Genomic DNA, 15066 nt, shown 5'->3' with positions numbered 1-15066 from the left:
AATGTCGCCTTAAGTACAAGAATAGAGACTCTTCCTACTGTCGGTGTTTTGAGCATTCCCTGTGAGACCAGAATTAGTTTCCGATACACCACTCCAGGTTCAGTGTATTCCTTGGACCTTATATTGACGATGATACACAGAAATCGCATCGGAATGAAATACAAAATGCAAAATGCCGCGTAAGTACAAGAATAGAGACTCTTCTTACAGTCGGTGCTTTCAGCATTCCCTGTGAGACCAGTATTAGTTTCCGATACACCACTGCAGGTTCAATGTATTCCTTGGACCTTCACATTGACGACGAATCACATAAATCGCATCGGAATTAAATACAAATGGCACAATGCCGCCTTAAGTACAAGAATACAGACTCTACTTACAGTCAGTGCTTTGAGCATTCCCTGTGAGACCAGTATTACTTTCCGATACACCACTGCAGGTTCATGTATTCCTTGGACCTTCACATTGACGATGAAACACAGAAATCGCATCGGAATGAAATACAAAAAGCAAACTGCCGCCGAAGTACAAGAATAGAGACTCTTCTTACAGTCGGTGCTTTCAGCATTCCCTGTGAGACCAGTATTAGTTTCCGATACTCCTCAGCAGGTTCAATGTATTCCTAGGACCGTCATATTGACGATGAAACACAGAATTCGCATCGGAATTAAATTCGAGAGGCACAATGTTGCCTTAAGTACAAGAATAGAGACTCTTCTTACAGTCGGTGCTTTGGGCATTCCCTGTGAGACCAGTATTAGTTTCTGATACACCACTGCAGGTTCAATGTATTCCTTGTACATTCACAGTGACGATAAAACACAGAAATCACATCGGAACTAATTACAAAAGACACAATGCCGTCATTAGTACAAGAATAGAGACTCTTCTTACAGTCGGTGCTTTGAGCCTTCCTTGTGAGACCAGTATTAGTTTCCGATACACCACTGCAGGTTCAATGTTGTCCTTGGAACTTCACATTGACGATGAAACACAGAAATCGCATCGGAATTAATTACAAAAGGCACAATGCCGTCATAAGTCCAAGAATAGAGACTCTTCATACAGTCGGTGCTTTTAGCATTCCCTGTGAGACCAGTATTTGTTTCCGATACACCACTGCAGGTTCAATGTATTCCTTGGACCTTCACATTGACGATGAAACACAGAAATCGCATCGGAATGAAATACAAAAGGCAAACTGTCGCGTAAGTACATGAATAGAGACTCTTCTTACAGTCGGTGGTATGAGCATTCCCTGTGAGACCAGTATTAGTTTCCGATACACGACTGCTGATTCAATGTATTCCTTGGACCTTCACATTGACGAGAACAGACAGATATCGCATCGGAATTAAATACAAAAGGCGCAATGCCGCCTTAAGTACAAGAATAGAGACTCTTCTTACAGTCGGTCCTTTGAGCATTCCCTGTGAGACCAGTATTAGTTTCCGATACACCACTGCAGGTTCAATGTATTCCTTGGAATTTCACATTGACGATGAAACCCCGAAATCGCATTGGAATTAAATACAAAAGGCACAATGCCTTCTTAAGTACAAGAATAGAGACTCTTCCTACAGTCGGTGCTTTCAGCATTCCCTGTGAGGCCAGTATTAGTTTCCGATACACCTCAGCAGGTTCAATGTATTCCTAGGACCTTCACATTGACGATGAAACACAGAAATCGCATCGGAATTAAATACAAAAGGCACAATGTCGTCTTAAGTACAAGCATAGAGACTCTTCTTACCGTCGGTGCTTTGAGCATTCCCTGTGAGACCAGTATTAGTTTCCGATACACCACTGCAGGTTCTATGTATTCTTTGGACCTTCACATTGACGATGAAACACAGAAATCTCATCGGAATTAAATACAAAACGCACAATGTCGCCTTAAGTACAAATATAGAGACTCTTCTTACAGTCGGTGCTTTGAGCATTCCCTGTGAGACCAGTATTAGTTTCCGATACACCACTGCAGGTTCAATGTATTCCTTGGACCTTCACATTGACGATGAAACACTGAAATCGCATGGGAATGATATACAAAAGGCAAACTGCCTCGTAAGAACAAGAATAGAGACTCTTCTTACAGTCAATGCTTTCAGCATTCCCTGTGAGACCAGTATTAGTTCCCGATACTCCTCAGCAGGTTCAATGTATTCCTAGGACCTTCATATTGACGATGAAACACAGAAATCGCATCGGAATTAAATACAAAAGGCACAATATAGCCTTAAGTACAAGAATAATGACTCTTCTTACTGTCGGTGCTTTGAGCATTCCCTGTGAGACCAGTATTAGTTTCCGATACACCACTGCAGGTTCAATGTATTCCTAGGACCTTCACATTGACGATGAAACACAGAAATAGCATCGGAATTAAATACAAAAGGCACAATGTCGCCTTAAGTACAAGAATAGAGACTCTTCTTACTGTCGGTGCTTTGAGAATTCCCTGTAAGACCAGTATTAGTTTCCGATACACCACTGCAGGTTCAATGTATTCCTAGGACCTTCACATTGACGATGAAACACAGAAATCGCATCGGAATTAAACACAAAAAGCACAATGTCGCCTTAAGTACAAGAATAGAGACTCTTCTTACTGTCGGTGTTTTGAGCATTCCCTATGAGACCAGAATTAGTTTCCGATACACCACTCCAGGTTCAGTGTATTCCTTGGACCTTACATTGACGATGATACACAGAAATCGCATCGGAATGAAATACAAAATGCAAACTGCCGCGTAAGTACAAGAATAGAGACTCTTCTTACAGTCGGTGCTTTCAGCATTCCCTGTGAGACCAGTATTAGTTTCCGATACACCACTGCAGGTTCAATGTATTCCTTGGACCTTCACATTGACGACGAAACACATAAAACCGCATCGGAATTAAATACAAAAGGCACAATGCCGCCTTAAGTACAAGAATACAGACTCTACTTACAGTCAGTGATTTGAGCATTCCCTGTGAGACCAGTATTACTTTCCGATACACCACTGCAGGTTCATGTATTCCTTGGACCTTCACATTGACGATGAAACACAGAAATCGCATCGGAATGAAATACAAAAAGCAAACTGTCGCCGAAGTACAAGAATAGAGACTTTTCTTACAGTCGGTGCTTTCAGCATTCCCTGTGAGACCAGTATTAGTTTCCGATACTCCTCAGCTGGTTCAATGTATTCCTAGGACCGTCATATTGACGATGAAACACAGAATTCGCATCGGAATTAAATTCGAGAGGCACAATGTTGCCTTAAGTACAAGAATAGAGACTCTTCTTACAGTCGGTGCTTTGGGCATTTCCTGTGAGACCAGTATTAGTTTCTGATACACCACTGCAGGTTCAATGTATTCCTTGGACAATCAGAGTGACGATAAAACACAGAAATCACATCGGAACTAATTACAAAAGGCACAATGCCGTCATAAGTACAAGAATAGAGACTCTTCTTACAGTCGGTGCTTTGAGCCTTCCTTGTGAGACCAGTATTAGTTTCCGATACACCACTGCAGGTTCAATGTTGTCCTTGGAACTTCACATTGACGATGAAACACAGAAATCGCATCGGAATTAATTACAAAGGGCACAATGCCGTCATAAGTCCAAGAATAGAGACTCTTCATACAGTCGGTGCTTTTAGCATTCCCTGTGAGACCAGTATTTGTTTCCGATACACCACTGCAGGTTCAATGTATTCCTAGGACCTTCACATTGACGATGAAACACAGAAATCGCATCGGAATTAAATACAAAAGGCTCAATGTCGCCTTAAGTACAAGAATAGAGACTCTTCTGACAGTCGGTGCTTTGAGCATTCCCTGTGAGACCAGTATTAGTTTCCGATACACCACTGCAGGTTCAATGTATTCCTGGGACCTTCACATTGACGATGAAACACAGAAATCGCATCGGAATGAAATACAAAAGGCAAACTGTCGCGTAAGTACATGAATAGAGACTCTTCTTACAGTCGGTGGTATGAGCATTCCCTGTGAGACCAGTATTAGTTTCCGATACACGACTGCTGATTCAATGTATTCCTTGGACCTTCACATTGACGAGAAAAGACAGATATCGCATCGGAATTAAATACTAAAGGCGCAATGCCGCCTTAAGTACAAGAATTGAGACTCTTCTTACAGTCGGTCCTTTGAGCATTCCCTGTGAGACCAGTATTAGTTTCCGATACACCACTGCAGGTTCAATGTATTCCTTGGAATTTCACATTGACGATGAAACACCGAAATCGCATTGGAATTAAATACAAAAGGCACAATGCCTTCTTAAGTACAAGAATAGAGACTCTTCCTACAGTCGGTGCTTTCAGCATTCCCTGTGAGGCCAGTATTAGTTTCCGATACACCTCAGCAGGTTCAATGTATTCCTAGGACCTTCACATTGACGATGAAACACAGAAATCGCATCGGAATTAAATACAAAAGGCACAATGTCGTCTTAAGTACAAGAATAGAGACTCTTCTTACCGTCGGTGCTTTGAGCATTCCCTGTGAGACCAGTATTAGTTTCCGATACACCACTGCAGGTTCAATGTATTCCTAGGACCTTCACATTGACGATGAAACACAGAAATAGCATCGGAATTAAATACAAAAGGCACAATGTCGCCTTAAGTACAAGAATAGAGACTCTTCTTACTGTCGGTGCTTTGAGAATTCCCTGTAAGACCAGTATTAGTTTCCGATACACCACTGCAGGTTCAATGTATTCCTAGGACCTTCACATTGACGATGAAACACAGAAATCGCATCGGAATTAAACACAAAAAGCACAATGTCGCCTTAAGTACAAGAATAGAGACTCTTCTTACTGTCGGTGTTTTGAGCATTCCCTGTGAGACCAGAATTAGTTTCCGATACACCACTCCAGGTTCAGTGTATTCCTTGGACCTTACATTGACGATGATACACAGAAATCGCATCGGAATGAAATACAAAATGCAAACTGCCGCGTAAGTACAAGAATAGAGACTCTTCTTACAGTCGGTGCTTTCAGCATTCCCTGTGAGACCAGTATTAGTTTCCGATACACCACTGCAGGTTCAATGTATTCCTTGGACCTTCACATTGACGACGAAACACATAAAACCGCATCGGAATTAAATACAAAAGGCACAATGCCGCCTTAAGTACAAGAATACAGACTCTACTTACAGTCAGTGATTTGAGCATTCCCTGTGAGACCAGTATTACTTTCCGATACACCACTGCAGGTTCATGTATTCCTTGGACCTTCACATTGACGATGAAACACAGAAATCGCATCGGAATGAAATACAAAAAGCAAACTGTCGCCGAAGTACAAGAATAGAGACTCTTCTTACAGTCGGTGCTTTCAGCATTCCCTGTGAGACCAGTATTAGTTTCCGATACTCCTCAGCTGGTTCAATGTATTCCTAGGACCGTCATATTGACGATGAAACACAGAATTCGCATCGGAATTAAATTCGAGAGGCACAATGTTGCCTTAAGTACAAGAATAGAGACTCTTCTTACAGTCGGTGCTTTGGGCATTTCCTGTGAGACCAGTATTAGTTTCTGATACACCACTGCAGGTTCAATGTATTCCTTGGACAATCAGAGTGACGATAAAACACAGAAATCACATCGGAACTAATTACAAAAGGCACAATGCCGTCATAAGTACAAGAATAGAGACTCTTCTTACAGTCGGTGCTTTGAGCCTTCCTTGTGAGACCAGTATTAGTTTCCGATACACCACTGCAGGTTCAATGTTGTCCTTGGAACTTCACATTGACGATGAAACACAGAAATCGCATCGGAATTAATTACAAAGGGCACAATGCCGTCATAAGTCCAAGAATAGAGACTCTTCATACAGTCTGTGCTTTTAGCATTCCCTGTGAGACCAGTATTTGTTTCCGATACACCACTGCAGGTTCAATGTATTCCTAGGACCTTCACATTGACGATGAAACACAGAAATCGCATCGGAATTAAATACAAAAGGCTCAATGTCGCCTTAAGTACAAGAATAGAGACTCTTCTGACAGTCGGTGCTTTGAGCATTCCCTGTGAGACCAGTATTAGTTTCCGATACACCACTGCAGGTTCAATGTATTCCTGGGACCTTCACATTGACGATGAAACACAGAAATCGCATCGGAATGAAATACAAAAGGCAAACTGTCGCGTAAGTACATGAATAGAGACTCTTCTTACAGTCGGTGGTATGAGCATTCCCTGTGAGACCAGTATTAGTTTCCGATACACGACTGCTGATTCAATGTATTCCTTGGACCTTCACATTGACGAGAAAAGACAGATATCGCATCGGAATTAAATACTAAAGGCGCAATGCCGCCTTAAGTACAAGAATTGAGACTCTTCTTACAGTCGGTCCTTTGAGCATTCCCTGTGAGACCAGTATTAGTTTCCGATACACCACTGCAGGTTCAATGTATTCCTTGCAATTTCACATTGACGATGAAACACCGAAATCGCATTGGAATTAAATACAAAAGGCACAATGCCTTCTTAAGTACAAGAATAGAGACTCTTCCTACAGTCGGTGCTTTCAGCATTCCCTGTGAGGCCAGTATTGGTTTCCGATACACCTCAGCAGGTTCAATGTATTCCTAGGACCTTCACATTGACGATGAAACACAGAAATCGCATCGGAATTAAATACAAAAGGCACAATGTCTTCTTAAGTACAAGAATAGAGACTCTTCTAACCGTCGGTGCTTTGAGCATTCCCTGTGAGACCAGTATTAGTTTCCGATACACCACTGCAGGTTCTATGTATTCTTAGGACCTTCACATTGACGATGAAACACAGAAATCTCATCGGAATTAAATACAAAACGCACAATGTCGCCTTAAGTACAAATATAGAGACTCTTCTTACAGTCGGTGTTTTGAGCATTCCCTGTGAGACCAGTATTAGTTTCCGATACACCACTCCAGGTTTAATGTATTCCTTGGACATTCACATTGACGATGAAACACAGAAATCGCATCGGAATGAAATACAAAAGGCAAAATGCCGCGTAAGTACAAGATTAGAGACTCATCTTACAGTCGGTGCTTTCAGCATTCCCTGTGAGACCAGTATTAGATTCCGATACACCTCAGCAGGTTCATTGTATTCCTAGGACCTTCACATTGACGATGAAACACAGAAATCGCATCGGAGTTAAATACAAAATGCACAATGCCGCCTTAAGTACAAGAATAGAGACTCTTCTTACAGTCGGTGCTTTGAGCATTCCTTGTGAGACCAGAATTAGTTTCCGATACACCACTCCAGGTTCAATGTATTCCTTGGACATTCACATTGACGATGAAACACAGATATCGCATCGGAATGAAATAAAAAAGGCAAACTGCCGCGTAAGTACAAGAATAGAGACTCTTCTTACAGTCGGTGCTTTCAGCATTCCCTGTGAGACCAGTATTAGTTTCCGATACACCTCAGCAGGTTCAATGTATTCCTAGGAGCTTCACATTGACGATGAAACACAGAAATCGCATCGGAAATAAATACAAAAGGCACAATGCCGCATTAAGTACAAGAATAGAGACTCTTCTTACAGTCGGTGCTTTCAGCATTCCTTGTGAGACCAGTAATAGTTTCCGATACAGATCAGCAGGTTCAATGTATTCCTAGGTCTTTCACATTGACGATGAAACACAGAAATCGCATCGGAATTAAATACAAAAGGCGCAATGCCGCCTTAAGTACAAGAATAGAGACACTTCTTAAAGTCGGTGCTTTGAGCATTCCCTGTGAGACCAGAATTAGTTTCCGAAACACCACTGCAGGTTCAATGTATTCCTTGGACATTCACATTGACGATGAAACACAGATATCGCATCGGAATGAAATACTAAAGGCAAACTGCCGCGTAAGTACAAGAATAGAGACTCTTCTTACAGTCGGTGCTTTCAGCATTCCCTGTGAGACAAGTATAAGTTTCCGATACACCTCAGCAGGTTCATTGTATACCTAGGACCTTCACATGACGATGAAACACAGAAATCGCATCGGAAATAAATACAAAAGGCACAATGCCGCCTTAAGTACAAGAATAGAGACTCTTCTTACAGTCGGTGCTTTGAGCATTCCCTGTGAGACCAGTATTAGTTTCCGATACACCGCTGCAAGTTCAATGTATTCCTAGGACCTTCACATTGACGATGAAACACATAAATCGCATCGGAATTAAATACAAAAGGCACAATGTCACCTTATTTACAAGGATAGAGACTCTTCTTACAGTCGGTGCTTTGAGCATTCCATGTGAGACCAGTATTAGTTTCCGATACACCACTCCAGGTTCAATGTATTCCTTGGACTTTCACATTGACGATGAAACACAGAAATCGCATCGGACTGAAATACAAAAGCCAAACTGCAGCGTAAGTACCAGAATAGAGACTCTTCTTACAGTCGGTGCTTTCGGCATTCCCTGTGAGACCAGTATTAGTTTCCGTTACACCTCAACAGGTTCAATGTATTCCTAGGACCTTCACATGACGATGAAACACAGAAATCGCATCGGAAATTAAAACAAAAGGCACAATGCCGCCTTAAGTACAAGAATAGAGACTCTTCTTACAGTCGGTGCTTTGAGCATTCCCTGTGAGACCAGTATTAGTTTCCGATACGCCACTGCAGGCACAATGTATCCCTTGGACCTTCACATTGACGATGAAACACAGATATCGCATTGGAATTAAATTCAAAGGGCACAATGCCGCCTTAAGTACAAGAAAGAGACCATTCTTACAGTCGGTGCTTTGAGCATTCCCTGTGAGACCAGTATTAGTTTCCGATACACCACTGCAGGTTCAATGTATTCCTTGGACGTTCACATTGACGATGAAACACAGAAATCGCATCGGAATTAAATACAAAAGGCGCAATTCCGCCTTAAGTACAAGAATAGAGACTCTCCTTACAGTCGGTGCTTTGAGCATTCCCATTGAGACCTGTATTAGTTTCTGATACACCACTGCAGGTTCAATGTATTCCTTGGACCTTCACATTGACGATGAAACACAGATATCGCATTGGAATTAAGTTCAAAGTGCACAATGCCGCCTTAAGTACAAGAATAGAGACCATTCTTACACTCGGTGCTTTGAGCATTCCCTGTGAGACTGTATTAGTTTCCGATACACCACTGCAGGTTCAATGTATTCCTTGGACGTTCACATTGACGATGAAGCACAGAAATCGCATCGGAATTACATACAAAAGGCGCAATGCCGCCTTAAGTACAAGAATAGAGACTCTTCTTACAGTCGGTGCTTTGAGCATTCCCTTTGAGACCAGTATTAGTTTCCGATACTCATCAGCAGGTTCAATGTATTCCTAGGACCTTCATATTGACGATGAAACACAGAAATCGCATCGGAATTAAATACAAAAGGCACAATATAGCCTTAAGTACAAGAGTAATGACTCTTCTTACTGTCGGTGCTTTGAGCATTCCGTGTGAGACCAGTATTAGTTTCCGATTCAGCACTGCAGGTTCAATGTATTCCTAGGACCTTCACATTGACGATGAAACACAGAAATAGCATCGGAATTAAATACAAAAGGCACAATGTCGCCTTCAGTAGAAGAATAGAGACTCTTCTTACAGTCGGTGCTTTGAGCATTCCCTGTGAGACCAGTATTAGTTTCCGATACACCACTTCAGGTTTAATGTATTCCTTGGACATTCACATTGACGATGAAACACAGAAATCGCATCGGAATGAAATACAAAAGGCAAACTGCCGCGTAAGTACAAGAATAGAGACTCATCTTACAGTCGGTGCTTTCAGCATTCCCTGTGAGAACAGTATTAGTTTCCGATACACCTCAGCAGGTTCAATGTATTCCTAGGACCTTCACATTGACGATGAAACACAGAAAACGCATCGGAATTAAACACAAAGGGCACAATTTCGCCTTAAGTACAAGAATTGAGACTCTTCTTACAGTCGGTGTTTGACCATTCCCTGTGAGACCAGTATTAGTTTCCGATACACCACTCCAAGTACAATGTAATCCTTGGACATTCACATTGACGATGAATCACAGAAATCGCTTCGGAATGAAATACAAAAGGCAAACTGCCGCGTAAGTACAAGAATAGAGACTCTTCTTACAGTCGGTGCTTGCAGCTTTCCCTGTGAGACCTGTATTAGTTTCCGATACACCTCAGCAGGTTCAATGTATTCCAAGGACCTTCACATTGACGATGAAACACAGAAATCGCATCGGAATTAATTACAGATAGCACAATGCCGCCTTAAGTACAAGAATAGAGACTCTTCTTTCTGTCGGTGCTTTGAGCATTTCCTGTGAGACCAGAATTAGTTTCCGATACACCACTCCAGGTTTAATGTATTCCTTGGACATTCACATTGACGATGAAACACAGAAATCGCATCGGAATGAAATACAAAAGGCAAACTGCCGCGTAAGTAAAAGAATAGAGACTCTTCTTACAGTCGGTGCTTTCAGCATTCCCTGTGAGACCAGTATTAGATTCCGATACACCTCAGCAGGTTCATTGTATTCCTAGGACCTTCACATTGACGATGAAACACAGAAATCGCATCGGAATTAAATACAAAATGCACAATGTCGCCTTAAGTACTAGAATAGAGACTCTTCTTACAGTCTGTGCTTTGAGCATTTCCTGTGAGACCAGTATTAGTTTCCGGTACACCACTGCAGGTTCAATGTATTCCTGGGACCTTCACATTGACGATGAAACAAAGAAATCGCATCGGAATGTAATACAAAAGGCAAACTGCCGCGTAAGTACAAGAATAGAGACTCTTCTTACAGTCGGTGCTTTCAGCATTCCCTGTGAGACCAGTATTAGTTTCCGATACACCTCAGCAGGTTCAATGTATTCCTAGGACCTTCACATTGACGATGAAACACAGAAATCGCATCGGAATTAAATACAAAAGGCGCAATTCCGCCTTAAGTACAAGAATAGAGACTCTTCTTACAGTCGGTGCTTTGAGCATTCCTTGTGAGACCAGAATTAGTTTCCGATACACCACTCCAGGTTCAATGTATTCCTTGGACATTCACATTCACGATGAAACACAGATATCGCATCGGAATGAAATACAAAAGGCAAACTGCCGCGAAAGTACAAGAATAGAGACTCTTCTTACAGTCGGTGCTTTCAGCATTCCCTGTGAGACCAGTATTAGTTTCCGATACACCTCAGCAGGTTCAATGTATTCCTTGGACCTTCACATTGACGATGAAACACAGAAATCGCATCGGAAATAAATACAAAAGGCACAATGCCGCATTAAGTACAAGAATAGAACCTCTTCTTACAGTCGGTGCATTCAGCATTCCTTGTGAGACCAGTAATAGTTTGCGATACAGCTCAGCAGGTTCAATGTATTCCTAGGACTTTCACATTGACGATGAAACCCAGAAATCGCATCGGAATTAAATACAAAAGGCGCAATGCCGCCTTAAGTACAAGAATAGAAACTCTTCTTACAGTCGGTGCTTTGAGCATTCCCTGTGAGAACAGAATTAGTTTCCGAAACACCACTGCAGGTTCAATGTATTCCTTGGACATTCACATTGACGATGAAACACAGATATCGCATCGGAATGAAATACGAAAGGCAAACTGCCGCGTAAGTACAAGAATAGAGACTCTTCTTATAGTCGGTGCTTTCAGCATTCCCTGTGAGACAAGTATTAGTTTCCGATACACCTCAGCAGGTTCAATGTATTCCTAGGACCTTCACATGACGATGAAACACAGAAATCGCATCGGAAATAAATACAAAAGGCACAATGCCGCCTTAAGTACAAGAATAGAGACTCTTCTTACAGTCGGTGCTTTGAGCATTCCCTGTGAGACCAGTATTAGTTTCCGATACACCACTGCAAGTTCAATGTATTCCTAGGACCGTCACATTGAAGATGAAACACATAAATCGCATTGGAATTAAATACAAAAGGCACAATGTCACCTATGTACAAGAATAGAGACTCTTCTTACAGTCGGTGCTTTGAGCATTCCATGTGAGACCAGTATTAGTTTCCGATACACCACTCCACGTTCAATGTATTCCTTGGACATTCACATTGACGATGAAACACAGAAATCGCATCGGACTGAAATACAAAAGCCAAACTGCAGCGTAAGTACAAGAATAGAGACTCTTCTTACAGTCGGTGCTTTCGGCATTCCCTGTGAGACCAGTATTAATTTCCAATACACCTCAGCAGGTTCAATGTATTCCTAGGACCTTCACATGACGATGAAACACAGAAATCGCATCGGAAATAAAAACAAAAGGCACAATGCCGCCTTAAGTACAAGAATAGAGACTCTTCTTACAGTCGGTGCTTTGAGCATTCCCTGTGAGACCAGTATTAGTTTCCGATACGCCACTGCAGGCACAATGTATTCCTTGGACCTTCACATTGACGATGAAACACAGATATCGCATTGGAATTAAATTCAAAGGGCACAATGCCGCCTTAAGTACAAGAATAGAGACCATTCTTACAGTCGGTGCTTTGAGCATTCCCTGTGAGACCAGTATTAGTTTCCAATACACCAATGCAGGTTCAATGTATTCCTTGGACGTTCACACTGACGATGAAACGCAGAAATCGCATCGGAATTAAATACAAAAGGCGCAATGCCGCCTTAAGTACAAGAATAGAGACTCTCCTTACAGTCGGTGCTTTGAGCATTCCCATTGAGACCAGTATTAGTTTCTGATACACCACTGCAGGTTCAATGTATTCCTTGGACCTTCACATTGACGATGAAACATAGATATCGCATTGGAATTAAATTCAAAGGGCACAATGCCGCCTTAAGTACAAGAATAGAGACCATTCTTACACTCGGTGCTTTGAGCATTCCCTGTGAGACCAGAATTAGTTTCCGATACACCACTCCAGGTTTAATGTATTCCTTGGACATTCACATTGACGATGAAACACAGAAATCGCATCGGAATGAAATACAAAAGGCAAACTGCCGCGTAAGTAAAAGAATAGAGACTCTTCTTACAGTCGGTGCTTTCCGCATTCCCTGTGAGACCAGTATTAGATTCCGATACACCTCAGCAGGTTCATTGTATTCCTAGGACCTTCACATTGACGATGAAACACAGAAATCGCATCGGAATTACATACAAAAGGCGCAATGCCGCCTTAAGTACAAGAATACTCTTCTTACAGTCGGTGCTTTGAGCATTCCCTTTGAGACCAGTATTAGTTTCTGATACACCGCTGCAGGTTCAATGTATTCCTTGGACTTTAACATTGACGATGAAACACAGAAATCGCATCGGAATTAAATTAAAAAGGCTCAATGCCGTCTTAAGTACAAGAGTAGAGACTCTTCTTTCTGTCGGTGCTTTGAGCATTTCCTGTGAGACCAGAATTAGTTTCCGATACACCACTCCAGGTTTAATGTATTCCTTGGACATTCACATTGACGATGAAACACAGAAATCGCATCGGAATGAAATACAAAAGGCAAACTGCCGCGTAAGTAAAAGAATAGAGACTCTTCTTACAGTCGGTGCTTTCCGCATTCCCTGTGAGACCAGTATTAGATTCCGATACACCTCAGCAGGTTCATTGTATTCCTAGGACCTTCACATTGACGATGAAACACAGAAATCGCATCGGAATTAAATACAAAATGCACAATGTCGCCTTAAGTACAAGAATAGAGACTCTTCTTACAGTCGGTGCTTTGAGCATTTCCTGTGAGACCAGTATTAGTTTCCGGTACACCACTGCAGGTTCAATGTATTCCTGGGACCTTCACATTGACGATGAAACAAAGAAATCGCATCGGAAAGTAATACAAAAGGCAAAGTGCCGAGTAAGTACAAGAATAGAGACTCTTCTTACAGTCGGTGCTTTCAGCATTCCCTGTGAGACCAGTATTAGTTTCCGATACACCTCAGCAGGTTCAATGTATTCCTAGGACCTTCACATTGACGATGAAACACAGAAATCGCATCGGAATTAAATACAAAAGGCGCAATTCCGCCTTAAGTACAAGAATAGAGACTCTTCTTACAGTCGGTGCTTTGAGCATTCCTTGTGAGACCAGAATTAGTTTCCGATACACCACTCCAGGTTCAATGTATTCCTTGGACATTCACATTCACGATGAAACACAGATATCGCATCGGAATGAAATACAAAAGGCAAACTGCCGCGAAAGTACAAGAATAGAGACTCTTCTTACAGTCGGTGCTTTCAGCATTCCCTGTGAGACCAGTATTAGTTTCCGATACACCTCAGCAGGTTCAATGTATTCCTAGGACCTTCACATTGACGATGAAACACAGAAATCGCATCGGAAATAAATACAAAAGGCACAATGCCGCATTAAGTACAAGAATAGAGACTCTTCTTACAGTCGGTGCATTCAGCATTCCTTGTGAGACCAGTAATAGTTTGCGATACAGCTCAGCAGGTTCAATGTATTCCTAGGACTTTCACATTGACGATGAAACCCAGAAATCGCATCGGAATTAAATACAAAAGGCGCAATGCCGCCTTAAGTACATTAATAGAAACTCTTCTTACAGTCGGTGCTTTGAGCATTCCCTGTGAGACCAGAATTAGTTTCCGAAACACCACTGCAGGTTCAATGTATTCCTTGGACATTCACATTGACGATGAAACACAGATATCGCATCGGAATAAAATACGAAAGGCAAACTGCCGCGTAAGTACAAGAATAGAGACTCTTCTTATAGTCGGTGCATTCAGCATTCCCTGTGAGACAAGTATTAGTTTCCGATACACCTCAGCAGGTTCAATGTATTCCTAGGACCTTCACATGACGATGAAACACAGAAATCGCATCGGAAATAAATACAAAAGGCACAATGCCGCCTTAAGTACAAGAATAGAGACTCTTCTTACAGTCGGTGCTTTGAGCATTCCCTGTGAGACCAGTATTAGTTTCCGATACACCACTGCAAGTTCAATGTATTCCTAGGACCTTCACATTGAAGATGAAACACATAAAT

This window comes from Schistocerca serialis, chromosome 8, assembly GCF_023864345.2.
Source record: "Schistocerca serialis cubense isolate TAMUIC-IGC-003099 chromosome 8, iqSchSeri2.2, whole genome shotgun sequence".
Lineage (NCBI taxonomy): Eukaryota > Metazoa > Arthropoda > Insecta > Orthoptera > Acrididae > Schistocerca > Schistocerca serialis.
Note: the sequence above shows the minus strand (reverse complement) of the source record.